The 23,337-nt window shown below is 35.8% G+C and overlaps 1 long non-coding RNA gene across 1 annotated transcript in view; it reads left to right on the top strand.

The window, feature by feature from the left end:
* Positions 1 to 665: 665 nt before the first annotated feature.
* LOC141560254 (uncharacterized) overlaps positions 666 to 23,337 on the top strand; it is a 186,205-nt gene continuing 163,533 nt past the window's right edge. Inside the window, exon 1 of the long non-coding RNA XR_012487676.1 lies at positions 666 to 3,026. This is a non-coding gene — a long non-coding RNA (uncharacterized LOC141560254). The remainder of the gene's footprint in view (positions 3,027 to 23,337) is intronic.

Raw genomic sequence — 23,337 nt, forward strand, 5'->3', positions numbered from 1 at the left:
ACCCAGGTTCTCTGACTCCAAAGCTTTCCCTACGTCGCCCACAGCTGCCTGTTCACTTACCATGTGGGGGTGTACTGTGCATCCCGCAGGCGAGATTTCTTTTCTCCAGGATATGGAGGGCATCTCGGAGGCATCCGGGATAATAGTGGGGCGCATCCTCAGGCTGCCGAGCTGAGGGCGAGCCAGGCAGGGCAGGGAACGAGAGCTGCTGACTCTGGTGGTCCGGGGAAGCCAGTCCGGAGCCCTGGTCTACTCCTGGACCCAACCCGCAGCGCCCCCCCAGTCCCGCTTTGCCAGCTGCTTGCAGCGCTCCCAGGACGCCTCCAGGTGGCGCGCTGCTGTCCCGTCCTTCCAGCCTAGGCTCCGCCGCTGCTCCAGAGATGGGAAGGGCGAGCTTCTCTAGAGAGAGAACCCGGAGCGGTCCAAAGATCCTGGGCAGAGGGGTGGAGGCGGGGAGGAGACCCAGGTGCTGCCAGAGCAGGAGGAGCTGGGCCGCGCCGGGATCGGGGATTCCTTGGGAGGATTCAGAGCAGCGCGGATCTGGTCCAGTCCCTCGATCGCGTGGGAGCAGACAGGAGGAAGGAGCTCGTGGATGGAGCGCAGCCGGGTAGGGAGGGGCGGCGTGGGGCGCTGCAGCCGCTGGGGGCAGCGGGGTCTCGAGCGCATCCCGTGGGCGCCTCGGAGGAGTCCAAGAGCCAACTCTCCCCCCTTTATTTTAGAGATTTTTACAATTAGAGAAATTGAGGGCGATAACGCTGTGTCCCCCCCCCAAAACCAAACCCAAACAAGCTCCGTGTGAAAGCACGAGACGCTCCTTGTGCTACCGCGGAGATAATGCACGTAAAATCCCGTGCAAACCGGAGGAAGCCTGGCAAGGATCGCTCGTGAAAACTCGGGGCTGATGTGGCTTGGGGAATTCCTCCACGGCAGTGATATCACCGAACTGGCCGCCAAATATTAGGCAGCTGCAGTGGACAGACAAAGCGAGCTCTTAACGCCTTTGCGTTCCGTACTCCTTCCTTGGGCAATTGGATGACTTCCAGCCTCCCATCATGCTTTTAAATGCACAATATAAACTGCCTAGAATTACAAAGAAAGTCAATTTCTAGGAAAATGCCATTATCATCATATTCAATTCGGTTTGGTAAAAGTTATTGCGCCCCAGCTAAAGAACCTGCTGTGTAAAGGGGGCGGGGCCATAGAGTGGGGAAAGTGCTTCCTCTTGCTTCAAAGACTCTGGTTTAAACTTTAGCTCTGCTCTTTATCTGGATGGATGACTCTTGGGCATATATCTCACTTCTATTTGTAATCCTTTTCTCATCTGGAAAATATGGGGAGATGGAGATTGGTTCCTCTCATCTTTTAGAGATTTGACTCTTTGTATGAGCACTGGAATTTTGATTTCATTAGTTTAGAGAGCACCCCATTTAGAGTTAGAGTTTTGGAGCATTGTTTGGGGCACTGAGAAGTTTCAAGTAACTTGTTCAGGATCACATAGATTTTTGTTTTGTTTTGGTTTGGTTTTTTGTGCTAGTGTCAGAATATGAACTCAGATCTCTCTGTCTCCTCTTGTTTCAGACTCTGTTTTAAACTTTAGCTTTGCTCTTTATCTGGATGGGTAACTCTTGGACATATATTTACTTCTATTTGTAATGGTTTTCTCATCTGGAAAATATGGGGAGAGGCTGGATCCCTAGAACCCTTAGGTTTCTCTCATCTTTTAGACTTTAGACCCCGTTTGTATGAGGACTAGAATATTGATTTCATTAATTTAGAGAACATCCCCATTTAGAGTTAGAGTTTAGGAGCACTGTCTGGGGCACTGAGAAGTTTCAAGTAACTTGTTCAGGATCACATAGATTTTTTTTTTTTTGGTCTTGTGTCAGAATATGAACTCAGATCTCTCTGTCTTCACCTGTTCTTTTTTCCACAACCCTACCACATTCCTCTTAATTAACAAGAAAACAAATTCATCTTTGGGTCTTTTAGTTAGCCATGAGTGTAATGAAATTATTTTTAATGCCATAGGCAGTAGGTTGACCCCTCTAGACCAGATTTTGAAAAATGATTTTTCTGTCAGTGTAGACATGGATAAAAAGATGGCTTGAATATTTTGGTGCCGAAAAGTGCCTAGAAATAAATGTCTCCACAGCACTGATATGTATGGGTATATGTTTACAAAGTGAATCTTTAGGTTTTTAAAAGTTTTCTCAAATATGTGTAATGGTAATAAAGTCAAGCTAAGTGGAAATTTAATATAAATATTTACCTACAAATGGTAGGTATGAATGTTTCTATGCATTTATCCATCATATCCAGCATTTCCGAAGACATTTTGCAGATAGACTGAATGAATGAATGATTCATTTTCACGTGCACCGAATACATCTGTGCATAACAAACAGACCAGCTACATTTTCAGTATCCTAAACTGCTTTCAGCTTTGTACCAAAGTAACATATGTTTCTAGGTTGTGAAATGAAGCACAAAGTCCTTGAGAAGTTGCATAAATATTGATTTTTTTGAGGTGGAGAAACTGGAAAGGAAATAGTCTAGACCTGTCATTTCATGAATGTAAGCAACTCCCAATATGGAAACTTCAACAATGAAGGATAACAACTGTGGGCTACAAGTCATTTAGACAAAACACCAGGCATGATTAACCAATTTATTAGGATCATCAGTGGTCCTTAACTTAATTTTATTCCACTTACAAATGCTGATACCCATTAAATCATAATGACCTGAGTAAATACTGGTTAAATAGAATAAGGTCATCAAAATTATCTTCATTCAACTTAGATTTTTAGAAAGTTACTTGGGATGACTAAAAGGGTCTGTAACAAGTATCAGGGAAACTTCTTCAACTCAGATCTTGTTTTCAAGGTTCATTCTTATATATCATTTTAGGTCGCCTCACCTATGCACAGACATGGAGAATATGTTGCTGTTCAGTCCTGTTTGATTCTTTGTATTTCCATTTGGAATTTTTGTAAAGGGCTGAAACTCTGAGTTGATGCACTGAGGTAAGGCAACTGAGCACTTAAGGCTAATTACTGATTGAACAATATGCTTGGAAAATGGCCCTTCCCATTATTTTGTGCTGGGTCAATCTTTTGGTGTGTACAGAGAATTGTGGGGAGGATTAGGGGGTGGAATAAGACAAGACAGTTATTTTGAGCAGTAGAAAAAAGAGAGGAGAGATAGTGCAGATCCTGTGTCGATCCAATTCACTTCTACCCCTAAGACCAAGAATCTTTACCAAGGACTTTTGCTTATCCTGACTCTGACTGATTCTAAGGTATCCCGGGTGCTAACTTGGTCTTCACAATTTTCTTGACAGGATAATGATAGTGTGTCATTTCCTTCTTCAGTTCATTTTATAGTTGTGGAAACTGAGCCAAATAGGGTTAAGTGACTTTCCCCAGAACCATATACTAGTAAGATTTTAATTCAGATCTTCTTGACTGAAGACCAGGTGGTCTATCCACTGTACTATCTAATTGCCCTGAGTGGATTTATTGAACCAAAATACTTATTTCAAAATTCAGTCAATAAAATCACAGATTTTATTGATCACAGGTTGCTAATATAGAGTGGTAGGAAACTTAGACCATATTCAATTACTCTAACACACTCAAATTTTGTAGACAAGGAAAATGATGTAGCAGGGTGGCACAGTAACTAGAGCCCTGGACTTGGGAGGCAGGAAAACATGAATTCAACTTCTTACTGTGTTACCTTGTATAACCCATTTTTGCCTCAGTTTCATTACATAAAAAAATAAGGATAATAATAAAATTCTTATGAGCATCAGATGAGACAATATTTATAAAGTGCTTAGCATAGGTCCTGGAACAAGGCAGGTAGTAATAAAACTAAGTTATTCTTGAGTCCCAGAGACATTAAGGGTCTTACTTAAGATTACACAGATTAATAAGCAGTAGATTGGAATTTGAAATCAGAAGTCTGGACTCCAAATTCCTTTCCATTTTCTCACCATATCAAATCCCCTTGATGGAGTACTATGGCTTTAATGGACTAAAACCCATGGTGATTTCTGACTTAATGTGATTTGAGTTGGCAGAGCTGCTGTTCAGAAACACTGTTGTAAAAGAATGTAGAGACTAGCAGAGTTGGGAGTCTTGTCTTCTCAGTAAAGAATTAAGCAAGCTAAGCAATAGATTGGAAACTTAGTAGATGTGAATGCTGCTCTGGAGATTATCATTGACTCTCCCTAGACTGATGTTGGGCAATTTGCTTACCCTCCTAAGTGCCTGTTCTCCATCCTGATCGAGAGATGAAACCACTCATATGACCACTTAGTAAATATCAGCTTTCAGACAGCAAGTGATGGAATTCTGACATCTGGCTGTCAGAAGGATTGCACTGGCTGATGGGTACTCCCCCCCCCCCCCCAACAATGATAGTCAATTATCCATGTTCTGGATGCTGCGGTTATGCTCTATTGTGTCTAGAAGAAGAAAAAAGAGAGGGGGGGGAAGGGAGGGAGGAATAATATATTATATTAATTTCTACCTTGTTGACATTTAAAATGCATTTATTATTCTGTATATCATTCCATCACTTCTCTGTCATGAGATGTACAGTGCTCTTCATCAGTCTGGAATTATGGTTGATTATTTCATTGGTCTGGGCTCTTAAGTATTTAAAATCTATCAGTTTTATAATATTAATGTTAAAGTAAATATTCTTCTGATTCTGCTCACATGACTGCAATCAGTTCGTGCAAGCCTTTCCATGTCTCTTTATAACCATCTTTAAAAATTTTTTCTTACCTCATTTGCTTACTTACACAATTTTTTTTTGCATTTCTATCACTTTTTTCACATCATTACATTTGTATAGCAAATTTATTCAGCCCTTCTTGAAATGACTGGCATCTCCATTAATTTTCTGGAATTTTTTTGGGGGGGTTACCACAAACTGATACTATATATATATATATTTTGTATATATAAGATCTTTCTTTTTTCTTCGATATCTTTGAGAGTTAAGTCTAGCATTGTTATACCTGAATCAAATTTTTTTTTTTATTAAAGCTTTTTATTTGTCAAAACATATGTATAGATACTTCTGCAACATTAGGCCTTGTAAAACCTTGTGTTTCAGTTCCCCTCTTCTCCTACTCCCCTCTCTACATGACAAATAATCTAATATATGTTAAACATGGTTGAAATATATATTAAATTCAATATATGCATACATATTTATAGAATTATCTTTCTGTGCAAGAAAAATCAAAGCAAACCAGAAAAGAAAGTGATGGAGAAAACAAAATGCAAGCAAACAACAACAAAAAGAGTGAGAATGCTACATTGTGAATCACACTCAGTTCCCACAGTCCTCTCTCTGGATTCAGATGACATTTTTGAATACAAGTCCATTGGAACAGGTCTGAATCATCTCATTGTTAGGTAGAGTCACATTCATCAGAATTGATCATCGTGTAATATTGCTATTGCTGTGTACAATGATCTCCTGGTTCTGCTCATTTCACTTAACATCAATTCATGCAAATCATTCCAGGCCTCTCCGAAATCATCCTGCTTATAAGTTTTAAAGAACAATAATATTCGATAACATTCATAACTTATTCAGCCATTCTTCAATTGATGAACATCCACTCAGTTCCCAGTTTCTTCCCACTATAAAAAGGGCTGCCAGAAACATTTTTGCACATGTGGGTCCCTTTCCCTTCTTGAAGATATATTTGGGATGTAAGCCCAGTAGAAACACAAGCATGATCTTTTCAAAAACATTTTGTGCATAAATTATACATTGTTTTTTTTCCAGAATGATTGGATGTTTTCACAGCCTCATCAGCAGGAAATCAATATGCCTATTTCCTAAAGTCTTTCTGTCATTTGTCATTTTCTTTTTTGGGTGTTTTTTTTTTTTTGCAAATTGGATATATTTGAGATAAAATTTAAGAATTGTTCTAATTTGCATTTTAAAAAATTATTAGTGACTGGAACCTTTCCTCTCCCATATGGCTATAGACAACATTTATCAATTTATCATTTATTTCAGACCATTTATCAACTGAGACATTGTTAACATTATTATAAATTTGAAATAGTTTCTTAAGTATCTTGGAAACTTGATAGAATATTTATCATAATAACTTGCTATAGAGATTTTGTCCCCAGTTAATTGTATCTCTTTTAAACTGTTTTGGAAATATATGTAATCAAATATCTTCTCTGATCATATCTATCCCTTATTTGCTCATGAATACTTCTCATACCTATAAATATGATAGATAACTCTCCCCTAATTCTCCAATTAGTTTATGAGGTGATCTTTTATAAATAGTTTACATGTCCAATTAGAGTTTATCTTGATATAATATGTGAGGTATTAGTCTTAACCTAATTTCTTTCATATTTAATATATGCTTAGTAATTTTCTAGCCCTAAGCCAGTGCTATCAACCTTTTGCAGTTATGGGCAAGTCATTTGAATATTCAGAGCCTCAATTTACTTATCTGAAAGATGAAATGATAATATACGTAATATCCATATCACTTTATTGTGAGCATAGAAGAGGATGAGCTAGGAAAACATTATTTTCCCTAAGTTCTACTTTTATTTCTACTGTTATTTTCCTTTCTCCTCATCCTGAGATTACAAATGATTCCCTTTTCTTCTGTGGTGGTGATCTATCCACCTATCTAGCTAGCTACCTACTTACCTGTCTATCTACATTTGTATACTATCTATCTATATTTGTATATAAAATATAGGTAGATAGATGGAGAGAGGAAAAGAAGAAGAAAAGGAAGAAGCTTGTTAATATTAAAAAATGCAATACTTATTCTTTATATTATTTTATCACCTCTGGAATGAAATGTGCAATGTTCTTTCATCAGTCTGGAATATGGTTGATTAAGTCCTTGGTCTGGGTTCTTAAGGATTTAAAATCTATCAGTTTTCAGATCATTCTATCAGAAGAAGGAGAAAGAGAAGGAGAAGAAGAAGGAGAAGGAAGGAAGAAAGGAAGGAAGGAAGGAAGGAAGGAAGGAAGGAAGGAAGGAAGGAAGGAAGGAAGGAAGAAAGAAAGAAAGAAAGAAAGAAAGAAAGAAAGAAAGAAAGAAAGAAAGAAAGAAAGAAAGAAAGAAAGAAAGAAAGAAAGAAAGAAAAAAAGAAAGAAAGAAAGAAAGAAAGAAAGAAAGAAAGGAAGGAAGGAAGGAAGGAAGAAAGGAAGGGAAGGAGGAAGAAAGGAAGGAAGGAAGGAAGAAAGAAAGAAAGAAAAAAAGAAAGGAAGGAAGGAAGGAAGGAAGGAAAAAAAGAAAGAAGAAGAGTAGGAGGAGAAAGAGAAGAAGAAAAAAGAAACAGAGGGAGGAGGAAGAGGAAATGAAGAAAGTGGAGGAGGAAGAGCAAGAATAGGAAGTAAATTGAAGTTTTTGTTTTTGTTTTTGTTTTTGGTTTTGGTTTTTTTAATGGACCCTAAGCTCCTCTCTGGAAAAAAAAAAAAAAAAAAAGAAAAAGAAAAAGAAAAAAAGCTCACTTTTAACAAACATATTCTTCTGGTACTGTTGTATAACTTGAATTCAAAGTACAGGGTAGTTTACAAAGAAGTGAAATTGAAAACTACAAGGAGAGTAAAAAGTATTAAGTATTTACTAGGTTCCATATACTATTATGACACTTTATTCTGAAGGAATCAAAAAAAAAGATCAGACTTCGGGAAGATGTTAGAAATCAATACCTTGAAAATTTTTAAGAGTTTCTATGTGGAAAAAGGGTTTGCTTTATTCGTTTTGGCTTTCATAGAGCATAATGAGAAGCAATGGCTCAAAATGACAAGAAAGTAAGTTTCTAGGCAAAAAAACTGAGAGCTGTCCAATGCTGAAATGTTGTTTCTTGGAAAGTAGTGAATTCCCTATCAGTGGAAATGTTCACTGGAATTGGAGAATTTGTGGAGAGTGTTTCTGTTCAGGACTAGGTAATCCCTAAGATTTCTTTCAAATCTTCCTTTTTGTAATTCTATGATATAAATTTAGTCCCCTGCTGACACAGATGTAAGGATACACTGGGATCAAAACCCCCTGGTTTTTGAATGTTAAAATTGATATTCTACTAGGTAAGCCTATCTAGTGGGAATATTGTGCTTAATACATCATAGCTGAGATAGAGCTTTCCTCCTCTCAAATAAGCCTCTGTTTGATTCTGGGCCACCAGGGAAGAAACATTTTCAAAACAGCATATTTGAGTTGCAGAAATACATAACAACACCTACCCCCACCTCTGTGACACCATTTACATAGGGAGTTGCTGTCTTACAGCCTGGATGTGCCTCCAGGGTGTTCTTTCACTTCATGTATGACACAGCAGGAGTTTCTCCAAGTTGATACAAATCAAGGCAATTCCTAGAATCAACAAATTAACCTTAAGGATCCTTAAAGGCATTGCTATATTTTAGGTCAGTGGGTAGAGGAAAATAAGCTCTGACTGTAAAGGGACACTTAAAAATTTATTCCCAACCTGCTGCCATGACTGCTTAAAGGGCTTGCTGGCAGAATGCCAATTGTCATTTGACAAAGTGCTAGAAAAGGGCCCTTCGTCTTCAGCTGGATTTTTCAGATAGTGAAGAGGTCTCTCTTGTGGCAGTGGGTGGAGGGCCTCGAGAGAAAAAGATCTTTCGGGACTAGGAAGTGACCTTTCCCAGTCAGTCTCATTTGCAGTGGGGCTGGGAGAAGGGATAATGAGGCAGCTGCAGCTGTGGGCACTGAGATCGTTTGTCACCTGGCACCAAGTTCCTGCCAGCCATTCCAAAGCTCCAGCAGAGAAAAAGTCCTGGGAACAACTTCTCGATGCCTGTTGTTTTCTTTTGTGGAGGGCTACTCCCACAAGTATCCCCCTCCAACTGGGGAAAGGGGATTTTCATCCCTAGCCTGTGGATAGGAATACAATCATGTAAACTGTGTCCAAAATAGATATTGAAATTCTGTTTTGGAAAGACTCTCACTCATTTGGGGTTTCATAGTGTCACAAAGGTTGAGAAACGTTTTTTTGTTTTTAAATTTCTGGAATCCTTGTCCAAAAAGAGAAAATGAGAACTTGACCCATTTTAAGGGGTTGCAATGAAATCACTTTTGGATTAGAAACCAGGAGGATAGGTTTAAAAGTATTATTTCTTCCACTTGCTAGTTAGGTGATGCCAGACAAACCACTTTATCTTTTCCAGTTTCTATTCCTTTACAGATCTCAGGGGAATTTTAAGACATGATGTATTTACTTCATAGGGTAATCATCAGATGGGATGATTAGGATACAATGTTCTACTCAAGCTTAAGGTGATATTATTTTTAAATGAGATGCATTTTCTAAAGACTAATCAAGATTTAATGGTATAGTTGGCAAAAATTATAAAAAGTCAGTAATTCATTAAACACCCACTAAATGCAAAGAATTGTACTGTGTCACAAATGTAGAGTTTTAGAGTTAAAAAGAGCCTTTTTGTCCCCCTAGACCAACCAATATCTGAAAAATTATTTTTACTTTCATGTATGTCATAATTGGTCATCCAATGTCTGTTCAAAAATCTCCAGTGAGGAGAAATACACTGCCTACTGAAGTAGCCCATTTCACTTTTGGACAGCTCCAATTTTTTTTAGAATATTTTAAAGAAGTTTTTCTTGATTTTATGTAAAGGGTTGAAACTCTTGAATTAATGCACTGAGGTCGGACAGTGGAGCACATGAGGCTAATTACTGATTGGACAATACTCTATAAGAATATGCTTTGAAAATGGCCCTTCCCACTATTCTGTGCTGGCCCAATTGTTTGGTGTATACAGAGAATTGTGGGAAGGACTAGGGGGTGGAATGATACTAGCCAGGGTCACTTCTGGGTGGGAGACAAAGAGGTGAGGTCATGGAGATCCTGTGTCCATCCCCTTTACTTCTATTGCTAAAGGCCAAGAATAAAGACCAAGGACTTTTGCTTATCCTGACTCCAGCTGATTCTAAGGTATCCCGAGTGCTAACGTGATCATCACAATTTCAAGTCTACATTTTCTGCTTTATAACTTTTATTCATTATTTCTGTGTGTTGTTTTTTTTTTCTGTTGGGGCTAACGAGAACAATTCTCATCCTTTTAACAGATGAGAATCCTTGAAAATAATTTAATTTCCCGACCATCCAACTCTTTTCTGGATTAAACATCTCTTGTTCCTTCTTCTAACTTTAAGATGGTTTGATCCTTCACATCCTGATTTTCTTCTGGAAGCTCTTCTATGAGAATAATAGAATAAAAATTGATCTGTGTACAAGAGCATAATGGAACCACAAGAGATCTTAGAGACTGAGCCGAATACTCTCTTTTTACAGATGTAAATATATTTCCCAGGCTTACACAGCAAGTAACTATCTGAGATGGGGTGTGAACCCAAATCTTCTTCCTTGACTATCCCAATACTCTATCCACTAATCTACATTGCCTGACTACATATGCCTGACCATACAAAATAAAGGAGAAAAGCCTCAAAATATTATGAAAATCCAGTCCTAAGAAGTTGTGTATTAATAATTTATTTGTCTCTTTCTAATTGTCTGTCAGATCATTTTGGCAGTTGAGCTTTTTTTGACTATGGAAATTATTCTTTTCCATCTCTTATTTCGTCCAGCATTTTCCTGCTAACTTCACATATCCTATAGTTAACATCTCTGGGGTATATTGAAAGACTGTGGAATAGTAAATAGAGAATTAGCTTGAAAGATAGCAAGATATTCATTCATATCCTTTCTCTCACACATACTAACTGTGTGGCCTTGGGCACATCATTCAACTTCTCAGTATTCTAAGCATTTTTCTAAAGATAAATTGTGGCAAAGTTGTTTTTTTTCTTCAATGATAGAGTTTTCTCCCCAAGAACTGCCTGTAACAAAGAAATCACAAGTCTGTGTCCAAAACAAATATCTTACCCACTGGAAAACCATCACATAATACTTGTGTAAATGCATCTTGCTCCTTCCAATGTATTCTCTTTCATATTAAGTGTTGTTCCTTACATTTTTATAGTCATTTTCTCTTCAAACTGGATAATTTTTATAGGATCCTGGATTTAGCAAATGTCTGATATCTCCTTTATGTCCTCCAATGGGGACCATTTCAACATGCTGAATTTTTTTTTGTGTGTGTGTGGGGGTCTAAATGATACATGCCAATGGAATACATGAGTTTCCTGTCTGTTATCCAATTCTTTTGATTGCTCAGGATCTTATTTTGATAGTTTAGCTATGTTCTAGTGCTTAATGCAATAAGAACAATGTCATCTCCAAACTGGACAGAGAGGAAGACTCAAAGAAAGAGAGAACTTTTGAAGGAAGCACAGTAATGACAAACCTCTTCAGTGAACAGCTCTCAAGCTTCCTGTTTAATATTCACATGATCAAAGGAGTATTAGATAAAAATACTTTCTGTTTCATTCATCAAGGAATCATTTATGATCTTAGTATATGCACGATGGTGCCTGAAGAAATCTTTAAGGTTGAATTTAACTATATAATAATGAAATGATCACTGTAGTCATGTGCTATGCATCTTGCAATCAATTGGATGACCATAAAGATGTGCTCTGCTACTCAGGGATGTCTACAAAAGTCTACCTTTTCTCTTCTTGCATTTTCATCAAGGCTTCTCCTAATAGATGTGATCATTTTACTTATAAAGATTTTGTAGATTTTGGGCATTAGGTATTTTAACTTAACTTTTCAAATTTTTAGCTTTAAAAAATTACTTTTAACTTAATTTTTTTCTCTCCACCAATTAGATTGTTAGTTCCTTTACAATGAGAACTGCATTGTTTTTTTTTCTAATTTTATGTTTAACATTTAAAATACTTGGCACATTGTGAGTGGCAAATAAGTGTTTGTTCATTTATTTTAATCAATTACTCATCAATTCTTAGAATCCCTTTTTAGTATTACCAATTTCATATATTTTTTTCCTATTTCCATTAATTTGGGAAATTTTTCTTTCATAAACCTTGAGAACTGATCCCTCTATGCTCTTAAAATTCTTTAACTTCAACATGTACCTCCTAATTTATCCTTAGCCTGCCCTGATACCCAAAGCATTCTCATCCTTGTTAATTTTTCTTCATTATATGGTACACCAGAATCCATGACATTTGAGTCCAAATATGGTAGTACCACCATCATGAGAGATGTAGCTATGAATAATAGACTGATAAAGAATGCTCTCACTCCACTTTGTAGCATTCAATTTTTGGAAATGGAGAGTTCAGATATGATACAATGTGCATGTGGACTGATAATTACATTTAAATATGAATACTGAGTAAATCCTGACAACTTAGAGCAGAAGCATGAGAAAGTTATACTGTAGAGGTGACTCATGAGCTAAACCTTGAAGGAAAAATGGAAATTTAGAGGCAGAGATGAGGATCTAGTATATTTCAGACTTGGAATTCAGCTTGTGCAAACAACCACCAGCCTAATTTTTTGGTGACATGGCATGTGTGTAGGAGATTACTGTCATATATGGCCAGGAAGAGAGACTGGAGTGTCACTATGTAAAGCATCAAATGCTAGGTTGAGAAATTTGTACCTTATCTCAGAACCAATAGACAATCACTGAAGGTTTCTGAACAGAAAGGACTGTGGTTATATCCATTTCTAGGTAACTCTGAGGAGGATCAATTGGAGAAGGGATAAGTTCCCATGAAATTTTCTTGTAATTTATCATCCTCAGATTGAAAGGAAGAGCAGTTTAATGGGAGTGCAAACTTCAAGATTTCTCTTACTATCTCTTGCAGATCACTTAATGTACTTTAAACAATGGTAGTTCAGGCTCCAAATCCTGAAGTAGCTATATACTTGCAGAAATCTGTCACCCCTAGTATCTCTGTTATGTGATGTGATTTCATAGATAATTGTGGAATTATGGAATCTCAGAGTGTAAAGAAATCCCAGGTTCCTGATTAAGCTTTCCCCTAAATGTAACAAAGACTTATCCAGCCTCCACTTAAAGATCTCCAGTATTAACATCTCTACATATATCATTCTTTTTAGGGAGCGCACTAATAGTTAGGAAACAGGCAGTGCTGGAAGTAGGAAGACCTACTGTGGGACTTGGGACAAATCACTTGTTACCTCTCAATGCCTCCTGCAACTCTGTAAGACCAGAAGGAGCAGAACAGTTGCCTGTATGCACTTAGTATCAATTAAATAAAATATATCTAAAATATAATGGATAGTAATTAAAAATAAATTATTAGGAAAAATTTCCTAAAATTACACCCAAGTATTTCTCTTTGCTACTTCTACCCATTTTCCCTGGTTCAATTAATCAATCAAAAAGCATTAATTAGGTATATGCTATGTGCCCAACACTGGAGATTCAAGGTGAATACCAAATCTGGTCATCCTCTTTTAGATATTCTTCAGCTGATCAGTAGCCTCCTTTATAATAATGGGACTATTATTCTTTTGTTTTTCCTTCGATCTAACTCACCAGATGAGCCCTTGAGTACATATCACTTCTAAAAATTAGTAAAAAGATCTACAGATGTTTAGCCTAGAAAAGAGAAGGGACTTCCAAGGTTAACTAATGTATTTTATAAGCATTTGGAGTCTTCCATGTGAAAGAATTTCTTATTTGGTCTTTAAAAAGCAGGTATAATAGGATGACATCACAGAGTGACAATTTTAGATATATTGTTATGTGGAAGACAAAAAGCAAAAAAAAAAATCCTAATAATTAGTATCAGATTGAATGCAAAGAGGTTGTCATAGAGAATAGTATATTCCCCTTCACGCAGGTCTTTCATCAGAGAATGAATGGCATGTGGTAGAAGGAATTCTGTTCTATCTAAGAGTTGATTTTCTTGGCTGCTGAGGTCCTTAAAAACTAAAATTCTATGATTCTGTGTCTTGTATTTGGTGTGAGAGAACACTGTCCAGAAAGCACTGTCCAAAATGACACGCTTTCTAGTCTTGTTCTTTCTTCCTTGTCATTTAAGCACTGACATTATTTTAGCACATCTTTATCACGCCAAGGTTACAAATTATTTTAATAAATATAAATATAATAAATATAAATAATGATCCCAAATCTGATGAATGATTCTTTCTTTCCTCCCTTCATCCCTCCCTCCTTCCTTCCTTCCCTTCTTTTCTTCCTTCTTTCTTCCTTCCTTCCTCCATCTCTGCCTCCCTCTCTTCTTTCTTTTCTTTTCTTTTATTGGGATAGGGGGATCCAGATTATGAACTCTCCCTGCAAATGCAAGTTAGCAAGTGTTCTGCAACTTTAATATTTTTAGAGTCACCTGGGTGGTCTGAGGGGTCAAGCAACTTGTCTAGCATCACTAATATATGTCAGAAGTAAAACCTGAACCCTGGGCTTGCTGACCCTAAAGTCAATCTCTCTACTCATATGAACATGAGTCCTATAGAATATGTATAGACAATGTATATATATACACACATGTATGTGCAAAGAAACATTTATAGAAACACAAAATATGTTTGTATATGCAAACACATGCATGCACACATATATGTAAGTATATAATTATAATATTATGTGCATGTATATGTATTATGTATAGCTTCATCTATATGAATTGTATATGTATATATGTATTGCTGTTGTTCAGTTGTATCCAACTCTTTGAGACTCTCTGGACCACAGTACACCAATGTTTGTCTATGGGTTTTCTTGTCAAATTTATTTAAATGGTTTACCATTTCCTTCTCCAGTGGATTAAAATAAATAGAGTTTAAATGATTCCAGGATCACACAGTAAATGTCAGGCCAGATTTGAATGCAGTTCTTCCTCATTCCAGATCTAACTATCTACCCACGGAGCCACCTAGCTGCCTCACATATATATACATGTGTATACACATTTATAATTTACATTCATATCTCTATCTGTGCGTATACACATATACACACATGCATACATGCATTTACAATATATATATATCTAACAGCCTTATTATCTAGCTATCCATCTGTGTGTCTCTATCTATCTATCTATCTATCTATCTATCTATCTACTTATCTACCTATCTGTTTGTGTATTGGTCTAACTATCCATCTGTCTTTTTTTAATTAAAGGTTTTTATTTTTTTTTCAGTCCATTTCCCCCTAACCCTTTATTTTATTTTTATTTTATTTTTATTCATTTTTCTAAATTATCCCCTCCCTCCCTCCACTCCCTCCCCCCGATGACAGGTAATCCCATACATTTTACATGTGTTACAATATAACCTAGATACAATATATGTGTGTAAATACCATTTTCTTGTTGCACATTAATTATTAGCTTCCGAAGGTATAAGTAACCTTGGTAGATAGACAGTAGTGCTAACAATTTACATTCGCTTCCCAGTGTTCCTTCTCTGGGTGCAGTTATTTCTGTCCATCACTGATCAACTGGAGGTGAGTTGGTTTTTCTTTATGTTGAAGATTTCCACTTCCATCAGAATACATCCTCATACAGTATTGTTGTTGAAGTGTATATTGATCTTCTGGTTCTGCACATTTCACTCAGCAACAGTTGATTTAAGTCTCTCCAAGCCTCTCTGTATTCCTCCCGCTGGTCATTTCTTACCGAGCAATAATATTCCATAACCTTCATATACCACAATTTACCCAACCATTCTCCAATTGATGGACATCCATTCATCTTCCAGTTTCTAGCTACAACAAAAAGAGCTGCCACAAACATTTTGGCACATACAGGTCCCTTTCCGCTCTTTAGTATTTCTTTGGGATATAGGCCCAGTAGTAGTACTGCTGGGTCAAAGGGTATGCACAGTTTGACAACTTTTTGGGCATAGTTCCAAATTGCTCTCCAGAATGGCTGGATTCTTTCACAACTCCACCAACAATGTATCAGTGTCCCAGTTTTCCCACATCCCCTCCAACATTCATCATTATTTGTTCCTGTCATCTTAGCCAATCTGACAGGTGTGTAGTATCTCAGAGTTGTCTTAATTTGCATTTCTCTGATCAGCAATGATTTGGAACATTCTTTCATGTGAGTGGAAATAGTTTCAATTTCATCATCTGAGAATTGTCTGTTCATATCCCTTGACCATTTATCAATTGGAGAATGGTTTGGTTTCCTATAAATCAGGGTCAGTTCTCTATATATTTTGGAAATGAGACCTTTGTCAGAACCTTTACTTTTAAAAATATTTTCCCAATTTGTTACTTTCCTTCTAATCTTGTTTGCATTAGTATTGTTTGTACAGAAACTTTTTAGTTTGATGTAGTCAAAATCTTCTATTTTGTGATCAACAATGATCTCTAGTTCTCCTCTGGTCATAAATTCCTTCCTCCTCCACAGGTCTGAGAGGTAGACTATTCTCTGTTCCTCTAATCTATTTATGATCTCATTCTTTATGCCTAAATCATGGACCCATTTTGATCTTATCTTGGTATATGGTGTTAAGTGTGGATCCATATCTAATTTCTGCCATATTAATTTCCAGTTTTCCCAACAGTTTTTTCTGAATAATGAATTTTTGTCCCTAATGTTGGTATCTTTGGGTTTGTCAAAGATTAGATTGCTATAGATGTACCCTTTTTTGTCCTTTGTATCTAATCTGTTCCACTGATCTACCGGTCTATTTCTTAGCCAGTACCAAATGGTTTTGGTGACTGCTGCTATATAATATAGCTTTAGATCAGGTACACTTAGACCACCTTCCTCTGACTTTTTTTTTCATTAGTTCCCTTGCAATTCTCGACCTTTTATTCTTCCATTAAAGGTTTTTATTTACAAAGTATATGCATGGATAATTTTTCCAACATTGACCCTTGCAAAACCTTTGTTCCAAATTTTCTTCTCCTTCCTTCCACTCTCTCCCCTAGCTGACAGTAGTCCAATACATGTTAAATATGTTGAAATACATGTTAGATCCAATATATGTATACATATTTACATACTTATTTTGTTGCACAAAAAATCAGGTCAAGAAGGAAGAAAAGGAAAAATTGAGAAAGAAAACAAAATGCAAGCAAATAACAACAGAGAGAGTGACAATGCTATGTTGTGTTCCCATGATTCTTTCTCTGGGTGTGGATGGCTCTCTTCATCACTGCATGAGTGGAACTGGTTTGAATCATCTCAATGTTGAAGATATAGAACAAAGACACATGAAATGATAATTCTTGCAAAGTAATATACAGTAATTCAAAAAACATGACTGCAATGACAATGGAGAATTAAGTAAGCATTGGAATGGAAGAAATAAATTATGAAATTAGCTAGAGATCAAGATTAAGTTGGTTAGAGAACAGAGTCCAGAATATCAGTTGGGAAGTAATAACAGGGACAAAAAATGGAAATAGGGTTGTATAATTTAATTTTATTAATTAAAGAATCGTAGACTTCCAAGGTTGCAAAGGATCTAGTCTGTACAAGACAGAATTCCTTATATTACACTGAGAAAATGGTCCAGCAATCCATTAAAGAAATGAATGCTGTGGTGATACTTGGTGATAATTCTAGAAATAAGGCACAGGATCAATTGGTGTGAAAAGAGAGGTGCTAGAAAGATCAAATAAGAGGCAATTGAAGAAAGATAAAATTTAGGTGATAAAGACATGGACAATAATGATAGGTGTGGAACTATATAGCAAATAATGGATTTAAAAGAAAAGGTTGATGGAGAGAGCAAGATTTTTAAGATAGGCTGGATATGACAGGTTTAGGACAGTGAAAAAGGGAAGTACAAATCACTTGGCCAAGGTTGAGGAATTAAGAGGATAAAGATGCCTTTTAAGACATTGGAGATATTGGGAAGATATGCTAGTTGTTGTTTTTTTTTTTTTTTTTTTTGGTGGAGGGTGTTACAGTTTATTTCTCAAAATGTTGAGTTTAAAATGTAGACAACTAGAGAGACAATGATAATTAATGAATGCAAATGAAAATTTAGGAGTAATCATAATTCCAGAACTCTAGTGCTGAAAAGAACCTAAGAGATTATCACATCTAGCTCTTATAGATGAGGAAACTGAGGTCCAGAGTGCAAGTTAAAAAAAAAATTAAGTGCCATTATGTGTCAATAACTGTGCAAACCACAACAAATAAAACAAATACAAAAAAAGTAAGACCAGTTTCTACCCTGTTTGAGGTCACATTGGTACTTTCAGCTCCTATAACTGCAATTTCTTTCTTTTTCTTTTCTTTTCTTCTTTTTTCCCCCTGAGGCAATTGTGGTTAAGTGATTTGCCCAAGGTCACATATTAGGAAGTGTTAAGTGTCTGAGACCATATTTGAACTCAAGTCCTCCTGATTTCAGGGCTGGTGTTCTGTCCACTGAGCTACCTAGCTGCCCCTTCAACTGCAAATTCAATGATATTTTCACCTTACTACATTTCCACCCACTTGTAGGAATTCCTTAAAGTCATGTAAGTCAATTGGTAATTCATGGAAGAAATGCAAAAAGTAAGAATGGCAAAAACAATATGGAATTTTAATGATTTTTTCCTTTCCTATGTATTTGAAAAATGAAAAAAAATTAAGAAGGTTAGAAATAATAATAAAATAAATTTCAATACTCAGTTATTAGCAACAAAGAGAAATTGCATAAATGAAATATTGTTAGAGGTTAGAGACTCTTAAATTCTACTTTTAAACAGTACACCATTACTCTCCTCCATGAAAATTTGGAAAAAAATTTGGAAAGATTCTAAATATAAGAGGATGGGCCCAGATGGGCAATTTGAATAAGGGATCCTATAGAAATATAACATGTATTTTATCCACTAGTCTGAGAAAGTTTTGAATATATTCCTAGAGATGGACAATTTGTCTGATGTCTAAAGATCAGCTTAATTAAATTCAGAGAGATTCATTACCAGGTTCGTCATGATATGACTTTTTTGTTTGGAGGAGAGAAGAGTTGGGCAAAGGAAATAACTCAAAATCTATAAGTAAAATGGAATCATAACATATATTGGTAGAGGTCATGACTACATTGATGAAACACAGATCCCAGAAATATCAATTACATATTAATTAAATAAACTCATCATAGTCTTTCATGCTGCTGAATGCTATTGCACCATAGGGTATATAAAACAAAGGTTTCAGGGAAAACTAAAAAAGGCTTATGTGAATTGATGCAAACAAAAGAAAAACAGCCAGAAAAATTTTACAATAACAATATTGTAAATTTGGGCAACTTTGAAAGATTACAATTATTCTATAGCGGATGGTAAAGAATGTTACCTGCCTCTTTACATAGTGGAGAATGAACTCAATGTATAGAATACCATATGCATTTTGGATATGGTCAATTTGGGAATCTATAGGAAATTTTTTTTTTGCCCTAAAGCTTATATTCAGCCTTGTCTGCAGTGTTTTTAATACTGTAATCCTTTGCACATGCACACAAAAAAGTGTGAAGAATATATTATTATTTTAAAATTTCAGCCATAGCTCCTTTATTGAATAGGCAAGAAAACTATGATATAGTAGTAATCCTTTTCTCTTTTCTTGTTTTCTCTTTTTTCTCTTGTCTTCTCTTTCTCTTCTCATCTTCTCTTTCTCATCGTGTCTTCTCTTCTCTTCCTTTTACCTCTTCCTCCCCTTACTTCTTTTCTCTCTTTGTCTGCCTCTTTCTTACTGTCTAAATGAGACTTCCCAAGGAATTCCACACAGAATACACTCACAGGGTCTGTTGACCAGTGCATTCTAAAACTACAAAATCAGAGAAGTTGTATCGATGACCTCAGAGGCCATCTTGTTCAGCATAAAGGAATCCACACTATAATATTCCTGACAAGTATCATTTAGGCTTCCCTCCCCCTTAGATTTCCATGGAGAAAGTTCATTTTCCAAATTAGCTCATTCTTTTTATGAATAGCACTGATTCTTAGGAAAATATTCCTTCCTTAAGCCTAAGTTTGTTTTTTTTTTTGAAACTTCTTAACTATTATTCCTAGGTCTGGCCTTTGTGGCTAAATAGGACAAATCTGAGTCTTCTTTTATGTGAAAAGATAAAGCGAGAAGGTTTGATATTGGGATTATTAAACTTCTTATTGTACCTACTCTTTGACACAGGAAACTGAAACTCAGGAACATAGTCCTTGAACAACCCTCTTAAACAAAATAAGTAGATAAACACATGAACATGTCTAGGTGTGTATGCATGCATACAAGGCACGCACATGCACATCCATGCTGGTAATGTTATATGTACACACATGTATATACATGTATGTGTGTGTATGTATTTGGGCCATTAAATTCTTCAGGAACTCTTTCAGTTTCCTAGTGACTGTCTTGGACTACAGTTTGATATCAAGAGCTCAGTGAAAATAATAGCAAGAGCTAAGTGAAAAAATCGCATATATACCATTGTCATATACTTCTATAAGAATAATATGAGTCCTATAGCTACCAAGATCTCTTGGGCTTGAAGTACTTATTCTCAGATCTTTGACTTTTGACCTCTACTCATCGAGGTATAGCAATCTTATAATTCCCATTTTTCTGCCTATTGAAATTATCAACATTCTTCTCCGCAAGTAAACTATGAAATCATAGTTTGCTCTCCCTAAAGAATCAGGGCCTTTTTTTCTGTGCTCTATTCTGTCTTCTGGTCATGGATTAGGTGAAAGAAGACCATACAAAGTTCTTATAATGGCTTGCTGCTCTTCTTATCATCCAGCTCAAAGGGATGGCTCCCCTGAAAATAAGTTCAGTTTCCTGAGTTCCTGGAAGCCATATATTTGAAGGCAGCCTAAGTCACTGGAAATCATTAGGGAGCTGCTAATTGTTCACTTAGTAAGGTGCTAATATCCACATCCAAATTCTGTTGAGAAAGGTATATTCTCTGTCAAATATCATGAAATCCTACAATCATCTTGCTTTAAAATACATATATGCATACACATATACTATTCTGATTGATTTTTGGTATACATATGCATAAAACATATCTATATTAATTTATTATATGTCTTTATATATGTATATATATATGTACACATTTATGACATACATATATGTCATAGACTAAAATCCTTAGGCTAGAATGAAGTGGAGTTCAAATCTGACATCAGACACTTAACACTTCCCAGTTGTGTGACCCTGGGCAAGTCACTTAACCCCAATTGCCTCCTCAGCAAAAAAAAAAAAAAAAGATAGAAATGAACATGAAAATTTCCATTCCATCCTATAGTTTCGTGATGGATGAGAAACATAGAATTTTTAAAAACAAAAAAAAAATTTTCCCTTGTTAATCCATTCAAGTGTCAAATAATCTTTATGGCCAGAAAAAAAATTTCCTTGAATCTAATCAAATTTGTCATATTGCTGCTTTAAGTATGCATCTTAAAAAATATGCAGTGAAAATGGAGAATACTTAGCTGTCATTTTCTGCTTAAAATTCCTTCACATAGCTAAGTATTGTTATTTGGAGATTATTTAAAATTTCAAACATTGCTAACTCTTCATTTTCTATCCCCTTCACAGGCTACTTATTATCTATCTGATTATGGGGGCTCAAAAATCTGTCCTTGGCACTCTTCTTTTTTTTTTTTTTATCCTTTCTCTTGGCAGTCTGATTCCTTCCTGTGGCTTCAATTATCATAACCATGTGGATGACTCTAAATCTCTCTCTAGTTCTGATATTCTTTCTGACCTCCAGAAACATATCTCTAACTACCCACAAGGCAAATCGACATCCATATCAAACTGGTGTCTGGAATGCCACATGCCCTATATGTAGCTTATTGTTTTTCTTAGTAAAAGTTCCAGTAACACTACATAAATGCTTAATCCTTTCCCTTTCTTTTTTCTTCATAAATTCATTTCTCTGTGTGATTTAATTCTTGCTTCTGACAAATTCCCCTTCTTTTCTGTATTCGAAGGTCAAACTATTGAGCCTATCGATCCCTCTGTTCTTACTCATCTCTCAAATTTTAATCCAGTAGTATCTATTTTGGTTGATTCCACCTTGGTTATTTATCTTTAACCTATCCCTTTCTTCTTATCTTTAATATCACTCTAGTGTGGATCCTCATTACTTACCTACCATGACTAGATTTTCCTATTTGGCATTCTGGAAAATTCTTTATTCTGGCAATTTTTTATTGGATGTAAATACGCGTTGTAAATTCTACCCACAAGTTATTCTGAAGTAACTTAACCTGATATTGATCCAGTGATAAACATTCTTAGGAGAAAAATTCTTTTAAGTTAGTATGGACCCAATAAAATTATGAATCTCTGATAAATAGCATCCTTGGTCTGACTAACAAACCAAAAAATAAAATAAAGTAAAATAACAGCTATTCATTTGACAGGGACACCTTCTTGATATGATTCTGAACTTTGTCTATGTCCATTATTATGTCACTAGACAATGGATTTGAAACTAAATGGGAAACTGTGAAATCATTTAATCCAAACCTCTTATTTCTAGGTGAGGAAAACTGTGGGTAACAGATTTGTACCAGGCCACATAATTTTAAAGTAACAAAGGTAATGTGCTTTTAAAGCTCTAAATAAATGCTAGTTGTAGATAATAGTAATAGCAGCAGCAACAACAGCAGCAGTAGGAGAAGTAACAGCAGTAATAGTAATAGCAGCAACATTAGCAGCAGTAGTAATAATAACAGTAGCAGTAGTAGCAGCAATAACATCAATAGTAGTAGAAGTGGTGGTAGTAGTAGTAGTAGTAGTAGTAATAGAGTAGTAGTAGTAATAGCAATAGCAGTAGCAACAGTAGTAGTAATAGTAGTAGTAGTAGTGATAGTAGTAGTAACAGTAGCAGCAGCAGTAGTAGTAGCAGCAGCAACAGCAATAGTAATAAGTATTAAGTAATAATTGTAGTAACAGCAGCAGTACTACTAGTAATAGTAGTAGTAGTAATAATAGTAGTGATAGTAGTAGTAGTAGTAGCAGCAACAGCAGCAACAACAGCAGCAGTAATAAAAGTAGCAGTAACAGCAGTAATAATGGATAGGGATTTACATATATGTCATGTAACCACAAATCCCAGTTTGTATTTGAATTTTTATCTCACAAATTGTTCTGCTGATACATGTTATATATTTTTTTCCTTGACAATTTAGGAAGTTGACATCCTTAATTAAACAGCTATAAAATAAGTGGAGAATTGTAAATAAACAAGAATATAATTGCTTAAGATTCATAGTCCATATTAATCATTCATTAGCAAATACTACTATCTGTCATTGCATGACATACATAAAATCAAGAAGTAATAAATTTTTTGAAATATCTTTTTTAATAGTTATCATACTACCCAACAGAAATTAGGGCTATGTAGATCAGTCTGGGTTTTCTCT

Source organism: Sminthopsis crassicaudata, chromosome 3 (genome assembly GCF_048593235.1).
Source record: "Sminthopsis crassicaudata isolate SCR6 chromosome 3, ASM4859323v1, whole genome shotgun sequence".
Lineage (NCBI taxonomy): Eukaryota > Metazoa > Chordata > Mammalia > Dasyuromorphia > Dasyuridae > Sminthopsis > Sminthopsis crassicaudata.